Consider the following 16,491-nt stretch of genomic DNA (forward strand, 5'->3'; position numbering starts at 1 on the left):
CAGACTTTACTTCAATCAGTAACGGAGCAGCATCTCCTCATCCGTGGCTCACTAGTGCAACAACAACGCCAAAATGTGTCTCGTGAAAAAGCGTCCGACCGGAACTCTCTAATAACTGGGTGAATAATATGAACTCACTACACCGGTTTGTTTTAGTGCTTTCATGGTGAGTTTACTGACAGATATAAGTAAGACCTTTACACTACTTTATATTAGAAATGGCAACAGTGCAGGTTGAATGTCACATAACAAGAAGATAGAGAAAAAGAAGAGGCTTATCCACTACGGTGTCGGCACGGACTACAAAGGCAGACTCGCAAAATTTTTCTGAACTGATGCAGATCCCAAATACAGATCAGCAGGTACCAGAAGGTAAGAAGAGTTGCTTTTGCATAATATTGTGAACCAGATGATATGTCTTACCTTATCTACACAGCATGATAATACTCTTATGTTTAATGCGCGGACAATCCATCAAGCGGTGTGGCTTCATAGCTTACCAACGTCTTACTAAAATATTTTGATGGATTTTTGAGCGCCGTGTATAATGTTCTATATTTTCAAAGAAACATATAACATTTTGGTGTTGTTTACTTGAGTGATCATACCTCTTACCACGTATTTCTTATGTTTGACTGCCATCTACTGGTTACACTTATCATTACACCATGTACCAAATAAAATAGCTTCGAGGTCGGTGAGCAAAAACATAATTTTTCTGTACAATAGGCGCATCGGATTATAAGGCGCACTGTCGAGTTTTAAGGAAAAAAAAAAAGATTTTAAGTGCTCCTTATACCATACCATACCATACCATACCATACCATACCATACCATACCATACCATACCAACTTTATTTATAAAGCCCTTTAAAAACAAGCAGAGTTGAAGAACAAAGGGCTGTACACCACAATACAGTAAAATATACATTGAAAAAGCAAATTCAAATGATCTTAGGAACAATTTGTTGGATAAAAAGCTTTTAAAAAGTTTTAAAAAAGTTAAAAACTGTGTAAAGTCTCCTGCTGGGTAAAAAGTCAGTGAATACAAATGGTTTTAAGAAGGGTGTTAAAAGTAGCCCAAAGTAGGAGTCTGTCTCACATGGAGAGAGACAGTCTGGAAAATAGGGTAAGTGAACTAAGTACGTCGAACATGGAAAATATTTATTTTTCAACAGCTGAGCACAGACAGAACACACACACACACACACACACACACACACACACACACACACACACACACACACACACACACACACATTTTTACTAAGCCCTGTTGTGGCTCCAAGAACACGTTGACTGCTGACCAGATGGAACCAGCGCTTAATCTTTAGCCTGCTTCCATTCTCCAGATCTCTTCCTGGTCTTGGCAGCCAAGACTGTCTCACATTCTTCAGCCCTGACAGCCTCTCCTTTTTGGTGTGATGGTATCAACTGAGCCTTACCACTTTCATACCTTTTGCACAGACCTTAGGGCCGTGCCTCAATCTGCACCAATTTATCAGCCCTTCACAGATCTGCTGCTGGAGGTCTCAGACCTGCTGCCAGAACTGTGCTCTACTCTGCCGATGCTCAATCTTCATCCTGAGAAAGACGCCGTGACCTTTCTCTGGCTGTAAATGAGTCGGGGACACCTTCTTTGTGTCAGACTCGGCCAGAACTACTTGCTGTTCGCTTCGGTTCAACTCGGCCAAGACCTGCTGCAACACCTCACAGGCTGAGTTTCCTAAATATCACAATAAAAAACTGAAAAATCCAACAAAATAATCCACAATAATACCATAATGATACAATTACAATTCCAAAACCAAACCTGCAATTGAGAGGACACACAAACATGACACAAAACAATCCAAAAGTAGTTAAACTAAAATGAATAATATCAACAACAGCATCAAAATGCATAAGAATTCCAACTTGGCGGTGATTAGACGTCCCTCATTGACATTAGCATCGCAGCCTTTGATGAAAAAGTACATAAAAACATCAAAGAAGAACAATAGTGTGTCTTGTCTTACACTAATGATGATTAACTTGTGTGATGACTGTATTATGCTGATAGTACAGATGGACAACATTCACACACTTGGGACCATTCAGTGTTGCCAATCAACCTATCCCCAGGTGCATGTCTTTGGAGGTGGGAGGGGCCTATCCCCAGGTGCATGTCTTTGGAGGTGGGAGGGGCCTATCCCCAGGTACATGTCTTGGGACGTGGGAGGGGCCTATCCCCAGGTGCATGTCTTGGGAGGTGGGAGGGGCCTATCCCCAGGTGCATGTCTTGGGAGGTGGGAGGGGCCTATCCCCAGGTACATGTCTTGGGACGTGGGAGGGGCCTATCCCCAGGTGCATGTCTTGGGAGGTGGGAGGGGCCTATCCCCAGGTACATGTCTTTGGAGGTGGGAGGGGCCTATCCCCAGGTACATGTCTTGGGACGTGGGAGCGGCCTATCCCCAGGTGCATGTCTTTGGAGGTGGGAGGGGCCTATCCCCAGGTACATGTCTTTGGAGGTGGGAGGGGCCTATCCCCAGGTACACGTCTTGGGAGGTGGGAGGGGCCTATCCCCAGGTGCATGTCTTGGGACGTGGGAGGGGCCTATCCCCAGGTACATGTCTTTGGAGGTGGGAGGGGCCTATCCCCAGGTACACGTCTTGGGAGGTGGGAGGGGCCTATCCCCAGGTACATGTCTTGGGACGTGGGAGGGGCCTATCCCCAGGTGCATGTCTTGGGACGTGGGAGGGGCCTATCCCCAGGTGCATGTCTTTGGAGGTGGGAGGGGCCTATCCCCAGGTGCATGTCTTGGGAGGTGGGAGGAAGCGGACGTAAACAAATATAGTTCTTTGTTGTAAATACATGGTGTATATAAAGGTAGGAATCGTGGCTGTCAGCTGTGTGAACCACTACACTCCCAGCAGCCCTGTTATTAATATAAAGCTTGTCACTTGTTTGAGGATCTAGATTTATTTTTGGAACTTGAATCCAATTTATTACGGTACAGATTTGGATTTTTGTTCTTCGGCATGTGTGGGATGTTCCTGAGTAAAGAAGTCAGTCCAAAGCAGTAGACAGACCGGCCCCGGGTCTTAGTCACACAAACAACACACTTCAGCAAAGACAGGCAAGAAAAACAAATATTTAACAGACTTGAAGGGAAATATGTGCTCAGGGCTCAGAGCTCTGCAACTACGCCCAAAAAAATGAATGCAGAAAACTGCAATTAAAGGAACAATCTGTTGAAACAAATGAATGTTGCTGCTCTTGTCAACGCTACAGAGATACAGGAGATGTAGCATAGAGCCTTCAAACACCGTATTGGCACCTTTTTATGTCAAATATGTTCAACCTTATTCATGGAAATAATGTTTTGCAAGTCAACTTTATTTGCATTTGCCGCCTGAAACAAACACCAGCAAGCATTTGAACTTTGGAGCGGTTACCGTATTTCCTTGTTTTGCCGCCGGGGCGCTAATTCATTTAAAACCTCTTCTCACTCCGGCACTTACCAAAGGCATGCGGTAAACTTAGGCCTGCGATTAAAAAATTGTGTGTGATGTAAGGATAACATCTTTAAAAGCACATTTAATTTAAAAAACACGTTATTATGGTCTTACCTTTACTTATAAATGAAGTCCATGCGCAGCTCCTTCTGATCAAAAGCATTGATAACTTGTTTATAGAAGTCTTCCTTATCTTTCTTCAGTTTTAAAAGTCTCTCTGTCTCCATGGAGATCTTCCTTTATTACCTCCTGCTTCCATTGAAAGTCCAGTTTAGAAAAGTGTTTTATTTTAGATATGTAATCCTCCATGTTAAAAGTGCAAGCGAGAGGAAAAAATAAACACACGCTGCTTGTTGTCACTTCTTCTGCAGCCGAGTAGTCGCAAGAAGGATCACTAGCGCCCTCTACCACCAGGAGGCGGGAGTCATTTAATGACTCATATTTGACACACGCAGCTACGGTATATTAATAAAACATAGCTGCTTACTGTTCTTTTTAGCATATTCAATAGCTTGGACCTTAAATCCTACTGAATAGCTCTTAATCTTCTTCCCTTTATGCGATTTCAAATGATTGAAATCAGCCTCCTCCATTTTGAAAATGATGACATGTGAAGTGTCACTCGTGACGTGACGAGTTTGACCCGCCGGAAATTCTAGACATGCGCTAATAAAAATAATATTTTGCGAAACAAGTTTGACCCGGCGTTAATCCTGAACCGGTGGTAATGCTAAGCATGCGCTAATTATTTTGATAAACAAGTTTGATTATTTCTAGTCAGGTGCATACTTTTTACCCGGCAGCAATTCAAGGAAATACGGTAATTATCATTTGAATAATGTTAAATACATGTAAATAATCTTTGATCAATTAAATTCTTTACATCATTTAAAAAAAAGTGGTTTTATCAAGTACTTTATTGTTTTGAACTGACTTGAAGAAGACCAGAACATCAGGTCCATATAAGGCCGGGCTGTCACAAATCGACTCCCAAGTGGGCCGGACTTGTAAAATCACAGCACGATAACTTCAAAATAAAGCGCTATATAAATATAATTCACTTCACTTATTTCTTGACCTGTCAGAGATGTTTGAGACGGTCAAGCACACCATTTTAGCAGACAGGTGGCCCAGGATTGGTGTATCCGGGCATGCTGCAAACTGCTCTTCTAATGACTTCTCTGACAGAACACAATGTGTCCAGTTTGCTTCTTCTTCTGTCCTCCCCGTGTTGAAGGCGGACCACAGGGTTCAGTATTAGGACCGCATTTGTTCTCCATTCACCTGAACAATCTTTGTGATGAAATATCAGATCTATTCTTCAGTGCAGACCCTTGAACTCTTCCAGTCTGCTTTTGATGTTGTTCAGTCCCAGCTGACCCAAGTTAGGCTAGTTCTAAATGCAGACTAAATTAAGGCGATGTTATTCTCAAATGGCAAACGGCTGCCATTGAACATCCCTAAAATATTGACTACTCATGGGTGGAGTATAAAGTATACAAAATACAGTAAGTACTTTGGAATTATTATTGATGAGAGATTGTTTATTAAAGCACACATAGAAAAGCTTGTCTCTAAGTTTAAAATTAAATTAGGACTTTTTCAGAAATAAGTCTTGTTTTCCCCTAAAAGTTAGGACACATCTGGTCTCATCCACCTTCATTCCTTTACTTGATTATGGAAACTTTTTTTAATGAATACATCTGGCCTTTACTCCGAAGAAACTAGACGCTGTTTATCACTGTGTCTTACCTTTTATTACTGCTTGTGGACATTTGGTCCACTGTACTTTGTACGCAAAAGCAAACTGTCCATCTTTGACTGACCGAAGACTTTTAATGTACAAATGTCTTCTTGACCTTGTCCCCACATATCTGTGTTCCTTAGTGCGTCCAAACTGCAGTCATTACAGGATGTCCTCCACATGTTGCTTCCTAGAACCAACACATGATTGTGAAAAACAGCCTTCAGTTCTGCTGCTCCCTGGTCTTGGACTGACATCCAGAAAGATCTGAGGCTACCAAATGAATAATTTTGGGGGAGTTCAAGTCTATTTTAAAAGATCGAGAAACCGATTATCTTGGGGAATGTACTTGCTTTTAAATTCAATTATTACTTCATTGTTTTAAATTATTTTTGAGCTGTTGTGGTTGGTCGTATGTTAGTCAGGGACTGAGGCCGCAGGTGAAGTGTATTTCAGAAGAAACATGCTGGAGTGCAGCAGGGATGTGCACAAAGAGGAAGAGCAGTCACAGGAAGTAGAGGAGAAACATCAAGATACAGACTTCAAAGCAAATATCAACCAAATGCCATGAGAAGCAGACTGATTGGCAACCAGGGACAAGTGTGTTCTGATTGCCAATCAGGAACAGGTGAGAGATCAGTACTCAGGCTGCAGTGGCGGCCAATGGAGGAGAACAGGAAGTGGAAACATTCACAAGAGCGCTGGACATGAAATAATAGAGAAACTATTGACAAAGTCCAAACTGTCATGCGACAATCAGAACCAGAAGAACTTTAATAATCCCTGAGGGGAATTTAAGACTTTCAGCACAATCCCAAACATTACCAGGAGACAAAACAGGATCAAACATTACAGGGAGACAGAACAGGATCAAACATTACAGGGAGACAGAACAGAATCATACATTACAGGGAGACAGAACAGGATCAAACATTACAGGGAGACAGAACAGGATCAAACGTTACATGGAGACAGAACAGGATCAAACATTACAGGGAGACAGAACAGGATCAAACATTACAGGGAGACAAAAGAGGGTCAAACAGTACTGAGAGACAGAACAGGATCAAACATTACAGGGAGACAGAACAGGATCAAACATTACAGGGATACAGAACAGGATCAAACATTACAGGGAGACAGAACAGGATCAAACATTACAGGGAGACAGAACAGGATCAAAAGTTACAGGGAGACAGAACAGGATCAAACATTACAGGGAGACAGAACAGGATCAAACATTACAGGGAGACAGAACAGGATCAAACATTACAGGGAGACAGAACAGGATCAAACATTACAGGGAGACAGAACAGGATCAAACATTACAGAGAGACAGAATAGGATCAAACATTACAGGGAGACAGAACAGGATCAAACATTACAGGGAGACAGAACAGGATCAAACATTACAGGGAGACAGAACAGGATCGCTGACGGGTCTGCCAACTTCCGGCGCCCCTTACAAAAAAGGTGAGAAACAGGTCATCATGGGAGGAGGGGTGGGTGGGTGCATGGCCAGAGACAGGAGCAGACCCAACAAAGCAACCAAGAGAGCCGACTCCACCCTCGGCCGCCCACCAACTCTCGGCCAGTGTCCAGTCTGCATGGATGAGCGAGGATACGTCCAAGGAGACCGAGGTGTGCGATACCTGCTCATTCAGACAAGACACTGTGAAGCTTGTCTGTCCTATTCTAAGTTTAAAAGCAACATCCGCATAAAAAAAGTTTCAAATAATAGTGATGATGTCAGTTGTGTGTGACCTGGACTCAGGTAACTCAGGTATTTACCTGAAGGTGGTTGTAATGGATTCCACCAAAAGAGCTGGCCGCCATGTGACTTCTTACATAGTCATCAATTAGTCTTCTAATGGTGGTGGATCCCTTTTTAGTCCTTCTTGATTTGAACCCATTCTTGATTAAATGTACTCAATGATTAAACTTGATCAAGCTGGAATTTTCCATTAGCCTCGAGGTTCTTGATTAGATTTTCCATGATGGATTCTCTGTCTCAAAGAGAAGTGGTTGGAAAATAAAACATTTCACTAGGATTGTGCGATACAGACGATATCAATTTGTCCAACTGTAGAGCTGTATCGTTATACTGGAATAACGCATGTTGAGGACACATTCAAGCATTGTCTCGCAAATCTGACAAGCGAACAATTTCGTCCTTAACGCAATATAGTGTTCTCCCTTACCGCTAACGTCCCTCCACAGTGCAAAGCCACCTCTAAGTTAGCGATCCATGGCGCCAAATTAACTATGTTTCTTGCAAGTATCATCCCTAGAGGACAAGAACAGTTCAGTTTGCAAAGATTAGACAAAGTAGGAGGATATGCTAACTGCTAAGCTAGAGGTCTTGAATGTAAACAGAGGTGTGGGTAATGTCATGCAGGTCATGTCTTGTTTTGTGGACACTTTGGACTGTGGTTGTTGATTAGGACACACCTGCTGACAATCACAACCACGCCCCTTTTTATACCCGTGTCGTCACTCAGTAGTTGCGGTATCAATGTTTGCTCTGGCGACAGTTTATGTTCCTTCTTTGGGGTTTTGTTTGGCTTCCCGCTTTAACCTAAGTCGGGGGGTCAGCAACCCGCGGCTCTAGGGCAGCTCTTCAGCGCCGCCCTAGTGGCTCCCTGGACCTCTTTCAGAGATGTGTGAAAATGGAAAAAGATGAAGAAATTTTTTTAATTTTTTGTTTTAACATAATTTCTGTAGGAGGACAAACATGACACAAACCTTCCTAATTGTTATAAATTTCCCTGTTTATGTTATACATGCTTCACTGATGAGAGGATTTGGCCAGCACCGTTTTGTCCTACTCATTTCAGCGGTCCTTGAACTCATCGTAGTTTGTTTACATGTACAACTTTCTCTGAAGCTGCCACGGAAAGATGTGTTTTATGCCACTCCTTCTTTGTCTCTTTTTGTCCACCAAACGTTTTATGCTGTGCGTGAATGCACAAAGGTGAGCTTTGTTGATGTTATTGACTTGTTGGAGTGCTAATCAGGCACATTTGGTCAGTGCATGACTGCAAGCTAATCAATGCTAACATGTTATTTAGGCTAGCTGTGTGTACATATTGCATCATTATGCCTCATTTGTAGCTATATTTGAGTTAACTTACTCATGTCTTCTGTGCATTTAATTTATATTTGCATGTCTCATGACACATGATCTGTATGTAATATTGGCTGCATGTCTCATAGTTGTTTGTGTGCCATGTTGTTCCAGACCACAGCAAACGTTACCCAGCTGGCAAAGATTGTAACAAATATATTAGAAGAAGACAGCCTGTTGTTTCCTTTAATTTGGACACACATCTATACCTTTGGACATTCTGAGCCACTCATTTCCAGAAGTTATTTCATCCTGAGAGAAGCCTCCATTTTACTAATGATATCCAATGTTTCAAAAATGTGTAGAATGAAAATAGATATACAAAATTTCTGTCAATGTCTTTGATAGTAGGCTAATATAGCTAATATTGACACATCAGACAGACAGATATTTTTTTGCGGCTCTTTCAACATTTTGGGTTGCCGACCCCTGCCCTAGGTTAAACCTGCTATGCCGTGCTAAAGATTTAAGTTTTGCCTGTGTTTGGAAAAAAAATATCATCATACCAGCACACAGTTTCTGCCGCTTCTTGTCCTTTAGCATTCTGGGACCGTCACAGACGTGCAACCTGGAACGTGACAGGTGGATTGATACAAAGGTCGACAGTAACGATACCAAAGTATAGTATCATTACTGTATATGGTTGACACCACAGTGGTTGGATCCTCTACACACAGTAGGTGTCATGACTAGGACTTGTTTTCTTGAGGAGCAAAGCGATTGGAGTGGACACGGCGTGAAGGTAAAGACATTTTTTATTTTAACAGAAAAAAACAGTTCCCAACAACAGGTGTGTGTGTCCATGAGGGAGTTTGTTGTGTCTTCCTGCAGTGATTTTTGGGAGAGTCTCCAAGCCAGGGAAAAAATCCAAGTTGAAATGATTTGTATGCGAGTGAAAATAAAATGTGCTTTTCACTCTAAATTGTCTATGACTGGTCCTCAAAAACCTGCGGGGTAGACAGTCTGATGAGATCCACAGTTCTTCAATCATTTGTGGCAGCTTTGGGCTACTTTGAAGACTGCCAGCAACTTCCAATTTGTGGACAAACCAGAGCAACACTTACTCCAATCAGCAGATGTCCTGTTGTCATCATTCCCAGTAGGTAGATAATCTTCACGTCCTGGACAGAAAAGGCTCGCCAGGCACGTGGCCCTCCATCTTCTCCCAAGAGTCCGTGGGGTGTCCGGCAGCAACCGCTTCATCACGACAGCAGGTTCCCCAAACCCAAGATCTGTTGAGGCCAGTTAAATAGTTCCAGTGTTTAGATTTGGACAGCAGTTCAAAAAGAGGCAACAAGAAAGTTAAGACAAGACAAAACAAAGAAGCAAGCAGGAGAAGAAAGGGGAGCGTCCGCCCTCCATGAGTGTCAGAGAGAAAGAGCAACAGGCGCTCACAAGGAGGTACAAAAACTTGGCAGTGAAAACAAAACTTGCACAAAAGCAGAACTATGAACAATCAACAAAAACTTACTTGGCATGGAACTGTGAAACTTGACATGAAGCAGAGTGGAGGAAACATGGCATGACGTGAGTAGAGGTAATAGATCAGAGGTAGGGAACCTATGGCTCTAGAGCCAGATGTGGCTCTTTTGATGACTGCATCTGGCTCTCAGATAAAACTTAGCTGATATTGCTTAACACGATAAGTAATTAATAATTCCGCTGGTAATCACAGTGTTAAAAATAACGTTCAAATTATAAAACATTCTCATTCATTTTAATCCATCCATCCATTTTCTTCCGCACCTGTTCAAGAAGTCGCATTAATGGTAAGAAGTATTTGATTTATTATTGGTTAGCTTCAGAATGACATTGTTATTAAAAAGAATAAGAGACTTATCATACTCTAAAATTGTTGGTATTACCTAAAATGCACACATTTAGTTCTATTCAGTGTTAAAAAAATATGATATGGCTCTCACGGAAATACATTTTAAAATATTTGGTTTCATGGCTCTCTCAGCCAGAAAGGTTCCCGACCCGTGTAATAGAAGGTGATGTTGCCAGGACGAACAACAGAAACAGACTGGCTTAAATAGCAGTGACATGATCAGTGAAAACAGGTGTGCGAGTGCAAAACGTGAGACAGGTGCGTGACATGAGGACAGGTGAAAACTCTTGGGTTGCTATGGTGACAAAACAAACAAGGAAGTGCAAAAACAGGAACTGAGTGTCCAAAAAACAAAACAAACAGAACATGACTAAAACAAAACATGACAGTAGGAGGATAGCCGCAAGCTGAAGATCTTGAATGTAAACAGTGGTGGGTGGATGGATACATATATCGACAGTAGTGATACCAAGTATAGCATCAGTGTGTATGATCAATAGATGGGGATGGCGTGGCCAAGTTGGTAGAGTGGCTGTGCCAGCAATCTGAGGGTTATTGGTTCAATCCCCACCTTCTACCATCCTAGTCACGTCCGTTGTGTCCTTGAGCAAGACACTTCACCCTTGCTCCTGATGGGTCCGGTGAGTGCCTTACATGGCAGCTCCCTCCATCATTGTGTGAATGTGTGTGTGAATGTGGAAATACTGTCAAAGCACTTTGGGCTCCTTAAAAAAAGGGGTAGAAAAGCGCTATAGAAGTACAACATTTATCATTTACATTTCAGGACAGCATTTGTGGCACAGGTGGCATCCTGTGACAGTTCCATGCTGGAAATCACTGAGAGCGGCGCATTCTTCCACAAATGTTTGTAGAAACAGTCTCCGTGCCTAAGTGCTTGATTTGATACACCAGGCCAAGTGATTAGTGATTCTCATCATTTGGACGGCTGGCCAAATACTTTTGTCAATGTCGTGTATCAAACACATTGATGCCATCCTGCCTCCTGTCTGAGTGACTCCTAGTTGGTTACATAAAGTCTAATTATGGTCGCAGTCGAATAAGAGGTCTGTGTCTCTTTTGATGCCCGTGCTGATGTTGACTTAATTGAACTCATCTCCCGGGCGACCAGACGAGAGGCTGCAACACAACGTTGGTCTGCTCCCCTCGCATGCAGCTCATTGGCATGCAAGGCCGGCGCTGACCGAGTAAACTGCGCCCTCGCCGAGATGTGGCGAGGCCGTCGCTGCTGCAGGGACATGACTGCAAGCCCCCCCTCTCCTTTGACACACACACACACACACACACACACACACACACACACACACACACACACACCTGCAAATTCAGCTGAAAGATGCCAAAATTCTCTCAGTCGGGTGGTGGCATGTCAGTGGGGGTCCGTGGTCCCGCGGCAGACATTTGTGCTGTTACATCAACATCCCATCATTAAAGTGGGATGCCTGAGCGAGGGGGGGGGGGGGGGGGGGGGGGGACACACTCTGCCTCAGTGTGAGCAAGAAGCCAATCATGCCATCCCGTTCAAGCCCAAAATGCGAGCAGAGAAACGGCCATGTTGGGGAGCAGCTGCAGACGCTGCAAGGACATTTCTCACAGGGCTGGAATCTGTTTGGGAAAACCCCCGCCTGAAAGTGGTGTTAAATGTCACCTGTTTGTGCTCAAAGGTGACGGCAGAGTGCAGAGTTTTATTCAGCCGCGCTCATTCTGCTTCCCAGCTCAGCGTGATGTGACTTTGATTGTCAACTTGCAATTTAGCCAGCAACTGCCAGCTGGCTGTTTCCAGCATCATATCATGAACACCACTTCTTAGCGCTGCCTGGATTGCCTAGCAACCTTCTTCCTCTGTCAATGCCCAGATATACGGGAGGAGACGCTTCATTACATTCCTCCTGTTGACTACATGTCACACTAACCTCCACATACTTACTAGCACTTTTGGAGATGTTATTGTACGTGTTTAGGAGTGTGCATGCACATAACTGTCATGTGTTTAGGAGTGTGCATGCACATAACTGTCGTGTGTTTAGGAGTGTGCATGCACATAACTGTCATGTGTTTAGGAGTGTGCATGCACATAACTGTCGTGTGTTTAGGAGTGTGCATGCACATAACTGTCGTGTGTTTAGGAGTGTGCATGCACATAACTGTCGTGTGTTTAGGAGTGTGCATGCACATAACTGTCGTGTGTTTAGGAGTGTGCATGCACATAACTGTCGTGTGTTTAGGAGTGTGCATGCACATAACTGTCGTGTGTTTAGGAGTGTGCATGCACATAACTGTCGTGTGTTTAGGAGTGTGCATGCACATAACTGTCGTGTGTTTAGGAGTGTGCATGCACATAACTGTCGTGTGTTTAGGAGTGTGCATGCACATAACTGTCATGTGTTTAGGAGTGTGCATGCACATAACTGTCGTGTGTTTAGGAGTGTGTATGCACATAACTGTCGTGTGTTTAGGAGTGTGCATGCACATAACTGTCATGTGTTTAGGAGTGTGCATGCACATAACTGTCGTGTGTTTAGGAGTGTGCATGCACATAACTGTCGTGTGTTTAGGAGTGTGTATGCACATAACTGTCGTGTATCTCTGGCATTGGCTCATCGTCTAAGAAGCACAAAAGGTTTCTTGAGCTGTTTTTTATTTTAAATATCGCTGTCATGATCCCATGGCATATTTGGACTTTGTGTGTTATAAAGTTGTCCAGTATACCGGTATTATAGTACAGTACCGCGATACTAATGAATCATATTCAGTACTATACCGCCTCTGAAAAGTACCGGTCCTCCACACTCCCATCGTCATCACATCGTGTCATTGCTGGTTTACGAGCAGAGGAGCATGTTGGGCAGCGCACACACACAGAGTACCTACAAGCAGACACAGTGTGTAGACAGAAAAGGGAGAATGGACACATTTTGGCTTGAAAACTAACGATAAAGGTGAAGTTGTAACACTGAAACAGGAAGAGGTGCTTTGAACCATGGTTAGCTAGCTAGCTAGCTAGATAGATAGATAGTGTCAAACATGGACTTGGACTAGGATTGTTTCTTCGTCGCAGAGGGAATTTGGGACGAGCCAGGCGTGAATAAAGGTACATTTTGATTTATTAACACTATAACTCAAAAAAGGCAAACAAAGGGTGCTCACCAGGAGGTACAAACACTTGGCTATGACGAAACAAAAGACTAGCATACAGGCTACAAACTACAAACATGAAACAAAAACACTTGCACCGTGGCATGAAAGAACAAAACTAGCACAATGGTATAACTATAGATATGAAACAAAAACTTGCACTGTGGCATTAATAACAAAAACTTACGTGGCATGGCATGGAAGAATATGTGAAGTTGCCAGACTGAACACTTGGCAACTACCGGTTGAAATAATACCAATGATAATGATTAACAGGTGTGAGAACTGAGGACCGGGGCGTGACTTGGAGACAAGGTGGAAATTAATGAGTAGCCATGGTGACAAAGAAAACAAGGAAGTGCACACGCAAGAACTGAATGTCCAAAAAACAAAACATAACATGACCAAAACAAAACATGATCCAAAGGCGTGAAATATATAGATAGATAGATAGATAGATAGAACTTTATTGATTCCTTCAGGAGAGTTCCTTCATGAAAATTAAACAAGCTAGCTAGTGGCTAAAGTCCAGCTGCTGTCGGCAGTGTTTTAGCTACTTCTAAATCAAGTATCGTTATCACTGCAGGGCGAGGAATAGGTAAACATGCTTCACTACACACCGTAGCTCACCGGCGCCAAAATGTAAAGAAAGACCATGGGTGGATCTACACCTGACATCCACTGTAATGATACCAAGTACAGTAGTGTATTTAATCAATATTACTATGATTACGCAAATATATTTTGGCATCACAACATATTCTTTCGTTTTTTTTAAATGTATATTGTGTTTATAAACTCAGGAAATATGTTCCTGGACACATGAGGACTTTGAATACGACAAATGTATGATCCTGTAACCACTTGGTATCAGATTGATACCAAAATGTGTGGTATCATCCAAAACTAATGTCAAGTATCAAAGAAGAGAAGAATAAGTGATTATTACATTTTAACAGAAGTGTAGATAGAACATGTTAAGAGAGAAGGTAAACCAAGTAGATTAATAATTTGTTTTCTACCATTTGTCCTTAATAATGTAGACAAAACAATCAAATGGAAAATGACACAATATGTTACTGCAGACTAATTAGGAGTCTTTGTTTGTTTACTTTCTACTAAAAGACAAGTTGTCTAGTATGTTCAACATTTTATTGAAGGACTTTCTTGTTTACATGTTTTTTTTTTTGTATACGTCTTTGCTATTTGGGCGTATTGGACCCTAAATAGAATACGAACTAAAAATAATCTTTTATATGATGTACTTAGTCATGTGTAGTGACATGTTAATTCTTATTTTTACACTTTTTCCCCCCAAATTCCATTGTATGTTATACTCTCCTGACACCCCCAGATGGCAGTATAAGTGTCCACATGTTGGCATAAGACCCCAATACATGTACACCATTTTGGAAATAAGAGCTAAAGGTGTTGTCCACGCATGTGGCCACTAAGGCCTTGAGAGGTTTTTAATGTATCCGAAGATTTTTTGTTAAAAAAGAGCCAATAATGCCATTTTTTGTGGCCCCCTTTATTTAGAAAACTATCAAAATTACTGAGAAGTATCAAAAATAATTTTAGTACCATACTGGTACCAAAATATTGGTATTGGGACAACACTCGTTTGTCTAAACCTGGGCCCCTGGAGAGGGGGTTCAGACTGAGGCCAAGGGGAAAAAAAACCCTCAAAGCCATAGCACACACAAACGTGTGTGTAAGAGGCAAACATCAAATAACACAAAGGACATTAAAGACACTAAAAGAGCAGAGCTGATGCTACCGACCACTTCTACACACAGCCACAAAAGTAAAACAACAACAAAAACAACAAATAATCAAGCAACAATAACACAGACACGACTGCCGCATGCATAAACAAGCAACCAAACAAAAACACAATTTCAACACCACGGTGTTCCACGCCATCATCTGCTGGGGGTGGGGCGAGACAGGAGCAGACCCAACAAAGCAACCAAGAGAGCTGACTCCACCCTTGGCTGCCCACCAACTCTCGGCCAGTGTCCAGTCCGCATGGATGAGCGAGGATACGTCCAAGGATATTATTCCATACTTATTTTTTAGCTGATATTGGACTGATATCCAATGGAGACACCTGTAATCAGTAGCTTATGTTGATGTCAGCGATTGCGGCCGATTGACAGCTAGCTTTCGCACGATGTCTATCAATGATCTGCGAGCACTTCAGCACATGCAAGATGGTAAGCAAGAGACCACACCAGCACTGCTCCTTTGAAGGCCTACTGAAAGCCACTACTAGCCACCACGCAGTCTGATAGTTTATATATCAATGATGAAATATTAACATTGCAACACATGACAATACGCCCTTTTTAGTTTACTAAATTGCAATTTTAAATTTCCCGCGAAGTGTCCTGTTGTAAACGTCGCGGAATGATGACGCTTATGTTGACGCGTGTTTGTGACCTTATTGGTTGGAGTGGACATTTGATCCCAGCACCACTCACGGATAAAAGTAGTCTGTTTTCATCACATAATTACACAGTAATTTGGACATCTGTGTTGCTGAATCTTTTGCAATTTGTTCAATTAATAATGGAGACTATAAAGAAGAATGCTGTTGGTGGAAAGCGGTAGATTGCAGCTGCCTTTAGCAACTGAAACACAGCCGGTGTTTCTTTGTTTGTTGTGAAGCTGTAACACAGAGCGGTCAAGAGAACATGTTTCTCTACGTCAACCAGCAAGTTTTTAGATTGGAAAATTGTGATATTAAGTCGGCTCTTACCGGAGACTTCAGTGGATTATGCGACCTCCTCCTTCAGCTCAAAAAAGCAGCTGTGATCTTGGCTCCTCGGCCTCTCTCAGAGACACTGGCGTTCACCGCAGCCATCCGACTTTCAGGTATGACTTTATAATCTCACTAAAACACAATAAGCAGATAAGGGATTTTCCAGAACTATCCTCGTAAATGTGTCTAATATCATCTCAAACGCTCCCACTGCCCCCACCTTTTCTTTGTTTGTTTTTTTGTGCTTAACTCTAACTTTCCTCATCCACGAATCTTTCATCCTCACTCAAATTAAATGGGAAATAGTCGCTTTCTTGGTCCGAATAGCTCTTGCTGCTGGAGGCTGAGATTATAAACAATGTTCAGATGTGA

At 42.5% G+C, this 16,491-nt stretch overlaps 1 protein-coding gene across 4 annotated transcripts in view; it reads right to left on the reverse strand.

Annotated features, from left to right (window-relative positions):
• Positions 1-9,127: 9,127 nt before the first annotated feature.
• Positions 9,128-16,491, reverse strand: part of LOC133556866 (leucine-rich repeat transmembrane neuronal protein 4-like) — a 172,651-nt gene continuing 165,287 nt past the window's right edge. For 2 of the 4 annotated variants that reach the window (XR_009807623.1, XR_009807625.1), the window contains 2 exons: positions 9,433-9,600; positions 9,128-9,315 (listed from right to left, as the gene is read on the reverse strand). The gene's annotated coding sequence lies outside the window, so the exon portion shown is untranslated. Of the gene's footprint in view, positions 9,601-11,534; positions 11,638-16,491 lie in introns of those variants that run through there. The other 2 variants (XR_009807626.1, XM_061907197.1) reach the window with 2 other exon arrangements.

The sequence above is a fragment of the Nerophis ophidion genome, linkage group LG07, assembly GCF_033978795.1.
Source record: "Nerophis ophidion isolate RoL-2023_Sa linkage group LG07, RoL_Noph_v1.0, whole genome shotgun sequence".
NCBI classification, from domain to species: Eukaryota; Metazoa; Chordata; class Actinopteri; order Syngnathiformes; family Syngnathidae; genus Nerophis; species Nerophis ophidion.